Source organism: Rhamphochromis longiceps, linkage group LG14, assembly GCF_057381845.1.
Source record: "Rhamphochromis longiceps isolate RC_006_pf linkage group LG14, R_longiceps_female_GT1.1, whole genome shotgun sequence".
Lineage (NCBI taxonomy): Eukaryota > Metazoa > Chordata > Actinopteri > Cichliformes > Cichlidae > Rhamphochromis > Rhamphochromis longiceps.
Window position 1 is genome coordinate 42,933,629 of NC_140570.1, and position 12,825 is coordinate 42,946,453.

Below are 12,825 nucleotides of genomic sequence, written 5' to 3' on the forward strand. Positions count from 1 at the left end.
TGCAGAGCTCAACTCGGCTGAATCAAACAGAATTAGTGATAAAACTGGGACGACACAAGGAACTTTCTATTTGACTGAAGTGGATGAAAAAAGTGGTGCTCTTAAAAGATGTTATAAACTTTGTTTCTGCACAAAGTAAAGTCAACTAAATGTGTGAGTGTGTGTGTGTTTGCACTTTTTTCAGGTCAGAACCAGTTCTAGCTAGAATAAAAGAAAACCACAAGAGGATTATCTTGCCGTCAATCGACAACATCAAGCACGATACCTTTGAGGTGGAGCGCTATGAGAACTCTGGCCATGGCTACAACTGGGAACTGTGGTGCATGTACATTAATCCACCCAAAGAGTGGTGGGAGGAGGGAGACATGTCTGCACCAATAAGGTATGCCAGCTTCTCCCATTTAAACGTGAACACAGATCTCACACTTCTGAGATGTATTTTTTTCCACTTCTTTAAGATTTTCAATAAAACTGCCACCAAGTTCTTTTTTTAGTTTTGGGGAAGATTAGGGGAAAACAAGAAAAAAAGCTCCTGATGGGAAACCAGACTTCATTAAAGCAATAAAAAAATTACAGCCTAAATTAGAGAGTGGTGAAAATAGGATTTTAATTATCTGATTATCACCCATATATTTGTGTTAAATTGGATTTCCTTCCATTCTTTAATTAAAAATAAGAATAAATTGCATGAGTATGCACAAAAATGTTTAGATTTACCCTCCACATAATAGGCTGAAATATAAAGTGTGAAACTTTGCATAGTGGAGATTTGGGTTGTAGAAAAGTACTCCAAAATAAACATCAGATAAAGCCACAAAAAAACACATTCTGGTGTTTGCAAACGCTCAGTGTCACATGATAGTGTGTTTTCCTGGCTGCAGGACGCCTGCCATGATTGGATGCTCCTTTGTGGCCAATCGGGACTACTTTGGAGAACTCGGTCTACTCGACTCAGGCATGGACGTCTACGGAGGGGAGAACATCGAACTAGGCATCAGGGTTTGTGTGTCACCCAGTTTCCTCTTGTTCCTGCTCCCTCTTTACCCCTGTAGGTTTTAAGTGGAGCAGTGGCCACCGTAGCGTGGCACCACTGATGAGGCCCCATTAAGAGTCCTGGAGGACCAGTCCTGTGTGAGCAGCTCACAGCAGGGCAATGGAGATAAATAGGTCACGTAGAGCAGAGCAGGAAGGTTGGAGTTTGTTTCTGTACATTTTGAGAGATTGGAGAGTCTTTTGTTTTTCTGCAAGGTTATTAGATTTTTCCTGAAAAAATAACGTCAAACATTTTCACAACCCGAGTGTGTTGGCTTTTATCCAGCAAGCTAAACAATCAAATATTTTTAGAAAGACAAAAACGGTTGCCTTGTCTTTGAGTTGACTTGGTCATAACTTGAATCTGAAATGGAAAGTTCTTATATCTTGTCATCAAAAATATCAAGATTCCCCCCAAAATTAAGTCTAGATAAGTAAACGTGTACAGATGCAATAAAACAGCTAAAATTCAGCTTCAACGCACCTATAAATATATTACAACTGCTGGAGATGAAGTATTAGCAAAGACATGAATCTAGCCCACAATGTCACATCTCAAGAACCACATTTCTTTCTGTTCCTCTTTTACTACAAAGCAGTGGGACACATATCCAGAGTTGCCCTGCGACAACAACATTTCTACATTTCACTACAACCCTTACAAGAGGATTGTTTGGATGTGTCCAGGGAGAAGGCCCTCATTCAGAGAAACTCTTTCATAACAAGCACTTGAATCAATGACTGTTTGGGTTTTAACAGGATTCTTGGGATAATGAATGTTAAGCGGTAGATATCAGCACCTCTATGGGGCAATTTTGCATGGTTGTTGTCCAACATCTTTTACATGAAATCATAGTACTGCTTATTTATCTTAGAGTGTGGCAGAGAGCAGTAAAATGTTTTTTTTTGGCATACCCTCTGTTGGTTAGCACCCGTGTCCTTGGGTAACAGAAACACATAGGTTATCTTTAAAACCTATGTGCCCATTTTCTGTTTGTAGTGCTCCTTATCTGTGGATGGAACATGTTTCATATTGTTCCCAGTGTGAAGAAAGACTGACGGACCTACTTTTTATCCAGTAGGAATGTTTGTCAGGAGTGAAATAGGTTGCATCTGTGCAATTGTTTGGCGACCTGTCAGTTTGAAGTTTCTGTTACGCTCACATCACTTTGACGTGGGTTCAGATAGCTTGGATATCCATGTCTTCATTATGTTCACAGCAGAAGGCTCGTGGGTTGGACACACTCAGCAGATACTTTATTAGATACACCTTGTCAGTATTAGGTTGGACACTCTTTTGCCTTCAGAGCTGTTTTAATTCTTCATGGCATAGATTCAACAAAGTACTGGAAACATTCCTCAAAGATTGATCGTGGCATGATGGCCTCATGCAGTTGATGCAGATTTGTCAGCTGTGCATTCACGATGGGAATCTCCCATTGCGTCATATACCAAAGGTGATCTATCTGATTGAGATCCCCTGACTGTGGAGACTTTCCTGTTAGCTCACAAGAGTAGCACCTGATATGGTCCTCTGCTGCTCTAGCCCAAATTCTTCAAGGTTCACGGTTCAAAGTAATGCAAAAGTGGTTTTTAAGAAGAAGTTATCTGTTTTACTGTTGCCTTCTTGTCAGCTCAAAGCAGTCTCTGGTCGGGTCTGGTATCAACAAGATATTTTCACCCAGAGAACTGTCTCTCATTGGATATTTCCTCTTTTTTGGACCATCCCTTGGGATAACCCTAGAGATGGTAATACAGAAATATCCTAGTAGATCAGGAGTTTCCAAAATACTCAGACCAGTCCTTCTGTCAACAACAACCATGCCTAACGTGTCTTAAATCTTCTTTCTTTTCCATTTTGATGCTCAGTTCTTCTGTGAGTACCCTGCCGAGATCCACTTTCTGGGTAAATTATTCATTATGAGAGCAGTTAATCTCCTTTTGAAGCTTGTGGATGTGCACAACAATTCTACCTAACAGTGAGAGGTCAATTCAGGGTCCAGTGGTTTGATCTCACTCACAGTCCTGCATGAATGAATTCACAGCACCATGTCCTGTTCTCATCTGTTCTTCAAGGGGTTTTCCTCTGAAGCCTCTGTGTTTGTTTAAGGGCTGTGTTTTTCTGTGGCTGGGATAGTTCCTAATTGGTCAGTTGCTGGCTTTGCACATTTGTTCTCCAAACCTGCAGAGGATACCTCAGTCTTGACCTGCTGATTTTGATGGCTATCATTGTGAATGAAGTAAGGATTACAGCTAGGTCATTGGATTCCACCACTGATCAACTTAGAGATTGTAGCTACATGATGCCCTTATTTGGGCATGTCCATTTTTCCTGAGGTTGTGTAGAAGCTTTTGGAAAAAGGGATGAGTACCACTGGCTGTTTCCAGAGAGGATCCTGGGAGGAAGTTATCTTGTTCAGCTTCCTATTTCTTCAATAGCAAGTCTGCTAGGTCAAAAAGCTCTTTTTTAAAGTTTTGCATTAAGAGCTGTTTCAGTAGCTCTAGATGCACCATAACATTGTTCTAGCCATTCTGATATCATTTTCAGCTCAGCTGCTGGGTGGTTTGTATGAGGAGATAATTGATTCAACCTTCATGCTCTGAGGTTTCTTTTCTAAACCACTTCACAAGCAGGTGAAGCTCTTCTGCTGCAGTTAATTCTTAAACCTTTAGCACCAAAAATGAATGATGTCCAGTAGTTCTCCACTTTATCATTATACTTTCTTTGACCTCTGTTAATGAGAAGCAACAAAAGGAACGAATCTTGGTCAGGAAGAAGAAATACTCTTGTACACATTTAAGGCTATTCATCATCTCTCTCCTCCATATCTCTCTGATCTGGTTCAGATCACTGCCCCATCTCGATGTCTTAGATCTTCTTCTTCCCTTTCTCTCTCCGTCCCTTCCCCCCGTCTTGCCACCATGGGGAGCAGGGCTTTCAGCTGCTCTGCTCCACGACTCTGGAATTCCCTACCTCCTGATTTAAGAAATATCTCTTCCATCTCTCTCTTTAAGTCCCAACTCAAAACTCACTTGTTGTCTTATGCTTTTATGATTGTGTAAACTGCTTGCTTTTATGCTTCTTTTTTTATTCTGTTGTTGTGTAGCTCTTGGGGCTATGCTAGCATTCATGTCTTATTGTTCTGGCCCGCTGTCCTACATCAAAGCTGGGAAATAGCATGGTGAACTGTAGAAGATGTTTTGGCCACATCTTCAAGCATGACTTGTGCTTCTGACCGTCTCTTCTTGTTGATCTTTAATGACATGCCTGGAATCATCATGGTGTATTCGCTGACTGGGAGAGTGCTCTGGATGATACGTTGTCACAGCAAACAATATAAGTAAAAAAACATGCATTTATGTATGTATACTCACAGTTGGAGCTTAAAAGTTAACCCAGTGCTGAAGTGCCGAAAACCTCAGCTCCTCTTGATGCCCCTTAAGGTTGGCTAGAAAAAAATGAATAAAAGCAACAATTAGATATTTTTTATATAACAGAAAACAAGAAGAAAAACCGAGAAGGACTTCTAAATGTACAGATTTAGCTTTCATTAGTTCCAGCACAAAGAAAACACGTCCTTCCAGGTGCTCTATGCTCCAGCTGTTAGCTGTAATTGACTTTATAAATCAGGACATCGCGGCGACTGTGCATCTGCCTATTTATATTTCCTGCTGCCCAGCAGCCAGCAGTATATTATTGTGAGCTTTAATTCATACTCCTACTACCCACAGGTGTGGCTGTGTGGAGGCAGTATGGAGGTGCTGCCTTGCTCCAGAGTGGCTCATATTGCACGAATGAAGAAACCTTACCACAGTAACATAGCTTTCCACACACGCCTTAATGCCCTGCGTGTGGCAGAGGTCTGGATGGATGAGTACAAGTCCAATGTCTACCTGGCCTGGAACATCCCCATGGAGGTGAGAACGGCATTTTTCTGCACCAAGACCTCTCTTAGAGAGGATGCTGTCAGTCATGCTTGTCTGTTTGTGACTATCAGATGTCCATGTTCAGAGCCAAACAGTTTTTCTTTTGGTTCCACAATTTATGTAGAGACTTTAGGCATAATAACTTCCTTTGCTCTTGCAGAACCACGGTATTGATTACGGAGACATATCACAGAGGGTTGCACTGAGGAAGAGTCTGCAATGTAAGAGCTTTCACTGGTACCTAGACAACGTTTACCCAGAGATGAGGAGGTACAACGATACGCTGTTCTACGGTGAGGTGAGCCATGAAGGACAAAGACACAGGAAAAAGTAAGTTTGTAGATGTAAGATCTGATGTACAAATTAAACCACTGAAATTAAATAAATGATACTTACACAAAGTCCTAAGAAACTTGTATCTCCTCCACAGACCAAAATATAACAAGAAAGCAGGGACTCAGACAGCATGTACATCCACATCTTCTCAGCTGTTAATAGAAAATAAATGAGATTTAGAACTTTGTCTGATCCACACTGACACATCCTTGTTTTTAGCCTTTATACATTTTTAATCGGTAATTATTTTGGGGAATATTCATATTTTATGAATTAAGTCTGACTCTTTTTTTTTGTGTATTTAAGGTCCGCAATTCTAAAGCAAGCCACCTGTGTATGGATCAGGGTGTGAAGGAGAACCACACAGCCACCCTGCACCCATGCCATGGGTGGGGTCCTCAGGTACAACACTCTTCCTCACCACCATACTAAAGAGTATACTCCATCTTTTTCCAGTTGCTTTGCTTTCTCATGAAAACATACAGTGAGCTTCTCCGGTGATGTGATTTGCAGCTGTGTCTCAATCACAGGCTCAGCTGAAATCCTCCAAGGAGCGAGTTCTGCTGTCAGAATAAAATTGTGTCTTGCACTTTTTGTGTTGAAGCCCTGAGTCAGCCAGTGTCAGCTCTTCATCCCTTCAGCCCTAAGGGCCTCTCTTTTTAGCTCACAGTGGTAAACAGGTGCTTTAGGCAGAAAGTCAAGGCTTCAGTGGTAAAATGCTAAAGGAGCTAAAATTTCAATTCAATTCTGGAAAAATGAGTGCCGCTGATAGGTTTGTAGCTTGAACCCATCCGCTGGAACGTTAAAGGCAATATAATTACACTGCAAAGCAAGACACGAAGTAGGCAAGCTTCATGTTACTCGTGCACGGGAGAGAACCGGACAATCGCCGTTCCTTCGCTTGGCCCCAGTTGCTCTCGTCCGTCCTCCCGTACCACTGTCCTTTTATTGAGGTTACATGAATATGCATAAGTTCGTTAACATATGACGTCTACATACACACAAAGAGTAATAAATTCAAATTCAAATTTTATTTGTCACATACACAGTCATACACAGTACGATATGTAGTGAAATGCTTGGACAACTGCTCGTGACCTAAAGAAAACAAAAAAGGAAAGGCTATGAATAAGGTAGGAAATAAATATGAAAAATTAAAAAGGGGTAAATTTAACTAGGAAGGAATAAAATATAAATTAAGGTTAAAAATGAAATAACTGTACAACACAAATTAGAATGAAGGGTAAATTTAACTGGGAAGAATAAGATAAAATATATAAATTAAAGTTGAAAATAAAATAACTGTACAACAAAATACACCAATACACAGTATAGAACTATATAAGAATGTATGAAGAAATCTAAATATAAATAAATATATACACAATAACAGCAGCTGTACAAGTATTAACCGGAAATGAAGAATATAGTGACCAGTGTTGTGCAAAAACAAAGTCCAGAAAGTCCAGTGTGTGTGTAAGAACTGTATGTGTGGGTCAGTACTGTGTGGTGGTGTGATTGAGAGACCGTATCGCCTGCGGGAAGAAGCTCCTCCTCAGTCTCTCTGTGTTGGTCTTCAGGGAGCGGAATCGCTTTCCTGACCTCAACAGAGAGAACAGTCTGTTGTTGGGATGGCTGAGGTCCTTCACGATCTTCCTGGCCTTGGTCCAGCACCGCCTGCTGTAGATTGAGTGCAGGTCAGGGAGCTCGGAGCGGATGGTGCGCTCAGCTGACCGCACAACCCTCTGTAGAGCTCGTCTGTCCTGCATGGTGCTGTTCCCGAACCAGGTTAAGATGTTTCCCGCCAGGATGCTCTCTATGGTGCACGAGTAAAAGTTCCTGAGCACTTTGGAGGGCAGTTGGAAGTCTCTCAAGCGTCTGAGGTGGTAGAGACGCTGACGGGCCTTTTTCACCACGGTGTTGATGTGACAGGACCATGACAGGTCCTGCGTGATGTGAACTCCGAGGTATTTGAAGCTGTCCACTCTCTCCACTGGGCACTCGTTGATGACGGGGGTCTGGTAGTTCCTCTCCTGCTTAGTGCTGAAGTCCACTATCAGCTCCTTTGTCTTACTGACGTTTAGAAGGAGGTTGTTCCTCTGGCACCAGTTCTCCAGATTCCTAATCTCCTTCAGGTAGGCCGTCTCGTTGTTATCAGAGATCAGGCCCACCACGACGGTGTCGTCAGCAAACTTGATGATGGTGGTGGAGCTGGTAGTGGCCACACAGTCATATGTGTACAAAGAGTACAGCAGGGGGCTCAGAACACACCCCTGGGGGGCTCCAGTGCTGAGAGTGGTGGAGGCTGAGACATGTCCGCCCATCCTTACTGCGTGCGTGTGTGTGTGTGTGTGTGTGTGTGTGTGTGTGTGTGTGTGTGTGTGTGTCTGTGTGTGTGTGTGTGTGTGTGTGGACTGCTGATCAAAGGGTCAAACATCCTTGGTCAGGAAGAGGGTAGCCTCCCCCTCACCCTAGATGGTTCATCCTAGATAACACGGTGAGGAAGTCCTGCAGTTCATCTAAACAAAGACTAGACTAGAACAGACGCAACTACGTTAATCCTACCATAAAACAATAAAACACGGTATGACCTCTCATGCTCCCAAAGTGCTGTCTAATACACACACAGTTTGCAGACTATCAAGGATCAAAACCTCTACCAATCTACAATTAATTACAAAACTCTAAGCATATATAAGTAAATATTTCTAAGCATAAATGACAATCAACAATACAAATCGAACAGCCGCATCACACTTTCTTCACAAGACATGCTTCAGTTGCATTTTTTAAAGTTATCCTTTTGATGGAACAAAAAGTCTTCAGTTTTTATTAGACCACCAGTTTTTCACACTTGCACTTCCACGGAGATAAAAGCGACCCCATGGTGTCTTAGCGTGGGTTCTCTCCAGGTAGTCCGGCTTCCTCCCACAGTCCGATGACATGCACGTTAGGTTAAATGGTGACTGGCTGTAGGTGTGTATGCAAAACAGATAAAGCACATAAGTGCATAAAATAAAGTGCGATATGAATATCTGTGAAAAGATGAATGTAACTTGTAGTGGTCAAAGATACTAGAAAAACATTTTAATAAATACTCTGTTCTTAAGAAGAAGCAGTGACATCTAGGGACCACAAGTGGGATTTTTTAAGATTTTGAGTCCAAACGCTGTTAAATCACCTAACTTTTGTATGATGTACTGCAAACAGGATGCAGTTACTCTGCAAAAAGACCCAAACTGGGCTGACTGGGTGGTTGATGGAAAGCTTTATCTTTATATCTTTTGCAAGGCATTGCAACCACTATTCATGCTTTGTTAGGAACAGAATGCGATATAAACAATTTCCCAATCAGTCTTTATCGTCAGCACACTCAAAGCCTCAGAGCTAGATGCAACCAAAGGAACTGTTTTATCTGCACTGCTAAAGTGGAAATTACTATTAATCTGAACGAAAAAGCTGAAGTGAAAGACACAAAGGTTAGAAAACAGAGCGGGAAGAATCTGACTCACTTCTGCTTTTTCTTTCTGTCAAGTTGAGAAAACTGCAGAATTTGGTGTATATAAAATGTTAGGGCTATATGTGGGTTAGAACTCTGCTGAAACAACACTGTGATTAGCAGTGATGTACAGGAAAATCTTTGTGTTTAGCACTCAGTGAAGAACAAAGACATGTTTTGCCTCTCAGCAGTATTGGGAACAACACCATCCTCTTGTTCAAAGCAGCAAAAAAAAAACCCAACAGCTTGCATAATCAAGGAAAATTCCTGCCAGGTTACCTTCAACTTGTACATCATCACATACTTATTTCATCGTTAGCTAATAAAGAGAAGAGTATTCACTCAGCCAGTTCAGTAACTTTCCGTTTACTGTATGTGTGACGTATCTGTTTTCCTCTTAGTTAGGACGCTACACTAAAGAAGGTCAGCTGTTTCTGGGACCCCTAGGCAGCACTGGTGAGGACACTCGTTGTGTGGTGTACGATCAGATGAGCAACTTTCCTCAGCTCCTCAATTGTGAAAAGGTGACCAACGTGAAACAGAAGACATGGCATTTCTCTCAGGTCAGAAGTGTAAAGAAATCTCTTTTTCAATGATATAACTGAGTGTTTATAAGAGAAACTAAAATTTACTGGCATAGAGTTGAGAGGAAAAGTATCTATATGTCAGATTTTAAAAGGGACCTATTGAGCTCATGTCTGGGTCCATTCTTTTTTCTCTTGGACTCTAATATGAGAGTAGCTTTGCATGAATCTTCATTTCTCTCATACTCAGCATTGCTGCAGCCCCGTAGTTCATGCTTTATCTGACAGAACCGCCTTTATATTCCGAATACCTCCGTTGAAGCCACCTTTCTTTGTGTTAAAACCCTCACAAACAGAAGGTTTTAACACCGGGGCCAGTAGGACTTCACAGATAGATCTGTCTGTTTGTGATGACTATATTAGGATATCATCTCTGCTATTACTGAAATCAAAGCAGTCTGGTTAACGGGGATTATTTGCACATAAATTGAGACTTTGGCTATGATTAATATGAACAATAACTGTTGTAAAATTATATTTATGCTAGAAAATAAGGGGTCCTCTTAAGACAACTAAACCCAGACTGCTTAAAGGGTAACAAGCGACTCAATATACCTTTTACTTTGGCATTGATTCTCTTTTTCTTTTAATGTGAAAAACCTTTTGTAAGTCAATTTTCTGTTGGTCTTTTAGTTCTGTTTGGGTAACCTTTAAAAACTAAAGAGTTACAGCCTGTAGCACGGGAAGAGGAGAGCTTGAACAGTGATGCTGCAGACCTTCTGCCACATCGATTCTTTGTCACACAGCAGGACAAGCAGTGAAGAGTCCTGCAGACGTAGAAGTCTTAGGGAAATAGGGAGACCTTACTTATTTTATATAGATGTAAGGTAAAAAGTTAGTGCCATTTGTTTAAGAAAGAGGTTGCAACAGTTCACATAAGGCCCGGTCTGGTTACATACTGTTCTGTCACCATCACGCATTGTTCACAGACCATCTGTGAAATCTGTTAAAACCAAAGTATTGTATCTCCTTCTGCCTTGCAGAACGAATCGATCATAAATCGGGCTACTGGACGCTGTCTGGAGGTGGTGCCGGCTAATGTTTACTCCGGCCACCTGCTGGTCCTGCAGCCCTGCTCGGGGCAGAGGTGGACCATCAAGAACACTATGAAGCAGTGATCGCCTGGCCAGTTTCATTGGGACCAATTACAAAGGCTATTTCCAAGAGCTGTCACCTGACGTTACCTTGGCCAGTGGACAATCAATGATGCGGGGGCTCCTTAGCTTTTGAAATAAGACTCAAAAATAGATGGCTTTAAGGAGACGAGTGATGAGGTGGTTTGGAAACAATTGATGTTTTTTTGTTTTTGTTAGTTTTTTTTTAAAAACATGGACATTCAACGTGGTGAAAGTTTAGCATGAGGACCATTTCTCTATATGAATTTTACAAACTTTCAATGTGATGTTGCCATAATTCCTGTGTGCCACTTCTTTACAGTGTTTAAGTTTTAGTAGACATTTAATCGACCAAAAGCGTGTTCTTTCTTATGTGAAGGGGAAAAAAAGTTTCCATCTTCCATCAGTCTTTCTGCAATATTTCATTCATTTTGTGCCACGGACCGGCCCTAAATAACTAAAATGTGTTCATAACACACGGGAAAAGACACAGGGGAACTGAGGTAACGATAAAAACAATAAATATGAACGATAAAACGAAGAAAAAAACCCCCGGTAAACCATAAATTGCACACCTGAACCTCAACACTCGCGGCCCGGTACCAAACGACTCACGGACCGGTACCAGTGCATGGCTCGGGGGTTGGGGACCGCTGGTCTATGGTACTTAGAAATTAAGGAATGGCTACTCGTGACAGGAGAAAATTTTACACAGTTTAGCAAAAATGCCTGAAAAGTGATTCTTATGTTTTTCAGAAAATTCAAATCCTTGTAAATATTTATAATTTGAAGAAAAATATGCTAAAAATATTACTTGGTGTACTTTTTTTTTCAAATCACCCCAACAAGGACTCTGGGCTAAATCTCACTTCTATGTTTTATGGATTCTGACTTTTATTGCTATTTTTCCACCAAGCATTCTGTAGCATCAGATGCAATATATCTCGTAGCATGAAGTACTGTAAGCAGTTGGGTACAAAGTTTCTTTGCGCTAAGTTAATTTATTTGGTTAACTGCTGTGTGCCATAACTACTGAAAACCTAGTCAAACATAGGAAGCACTTTTTTGGACAAAGGGTTGGAACATGAACGAGAGAGGAGGATTGAATCAGGAATGCACAAAAGTACCAATAGTGGAAATGCAGGAGGCCTTAAAGGCTGAAATTATTAACGTACTGAGATGTATATGATGTCATATATTAAATTGCATAAGTGTGATCAGCTGGATTTTTGCTCCCAAGATTGTCTTCCAATAAACAACTGGTTTCCTGGGTTGTGCTTTGTTACTGTGTTTTAGGATACATCTGCAGTCTTTAAATTTGTCATACTTTAATTAGTATGCTTATTTTTTTCAGTTTAATTTTATTTTCAAGCTTGTTTGTAATTTTTTGCTGCTAAACTCATGCTTTATTTTGCTTTTCTGGACTATAAATAAGGTAGAGACAGCAAAGATGAGCTACCATGCTGGCCTGCTCTCCTTTTAACTGCTCCATCCATTTTCATGGTTGTGGTCAAAATATTTTCGGCATGCTGTGAGATTAGTCCTCAAAATCATCCCCCAAAATAGACTACTTCAAAAGAGATTTCACCCTCAGCTTCCAGCTGCATGGCATCTGCTGTAACTTACACCAACTCGACTTAAGAGTACTTTCATCACATTTTTTATAAAAGCGCTTCTACACAATATTACCCAGCCACAAATAAAGCAGCCAGGTGGCCGAACATTAAAGGGACTGTTCTATAAATGACAAGTTATGGGTTCAATCCTGAAGCAACCATATGTCCTGTAAATAGTGTCCTTGAATCAGACACTGACCTCCTACTGCTTACTCTCGCTAAACTGCTCTGGATGAAGCATCAGCTTAAATGCTTAAGATGTAAATAAAACAGGAGGAGACTGCTGGGAGCACAAGGGCCTGTTTCTAGCAGAGAGGGGGAGAGAGGAGTGAGGCGGCTCTGAGGGACAGAGCCTGCATGCTAACATAACACTGAATGCTGATCAGACTCTTAACGAAGAGACTGCTCATCGTTCTCTGGCGTGAAATAGGATTACCATATGTTGGTTAAAGTCCTGCTAAATGTAAGCCAGCAGTAAATGCTAACAAGGACAAACTGATCAAATAAACTCACTGCGTTACTTAGATAAGGTTGTATTTATGGGGATGGAAATTTGTATAATTTGTAGATTTTAGCATGTAAAAAAATGGAGCTATTTTTAAAGGATGACAAAAAATCTAGAAAATGAATGTAATTCATTGACATTATTGTATCATAGTTTGCATTGTTCTGACCAGCAGTGTCCTGCAGCTCCCTGTGAGCACTTAATGAAAGAG

The 12,825-nt window shown here is 41.0% G+C and overlaps 1 pseudogene; it reads left to right on the forward strand.

Moving 5' to 3' along the window:
- LOC146654921 (polypeptide N-acetylgalactosaminyltransferase 17-like) overlaps nucleotides 1-11,763 on the forward strand; it is a 29,627-nt pseudogene extending 17,864 nt beyond the window's left edge.
- Nucleotides 11,764-12,825: the final 1,062 nt, after the last annotated feature.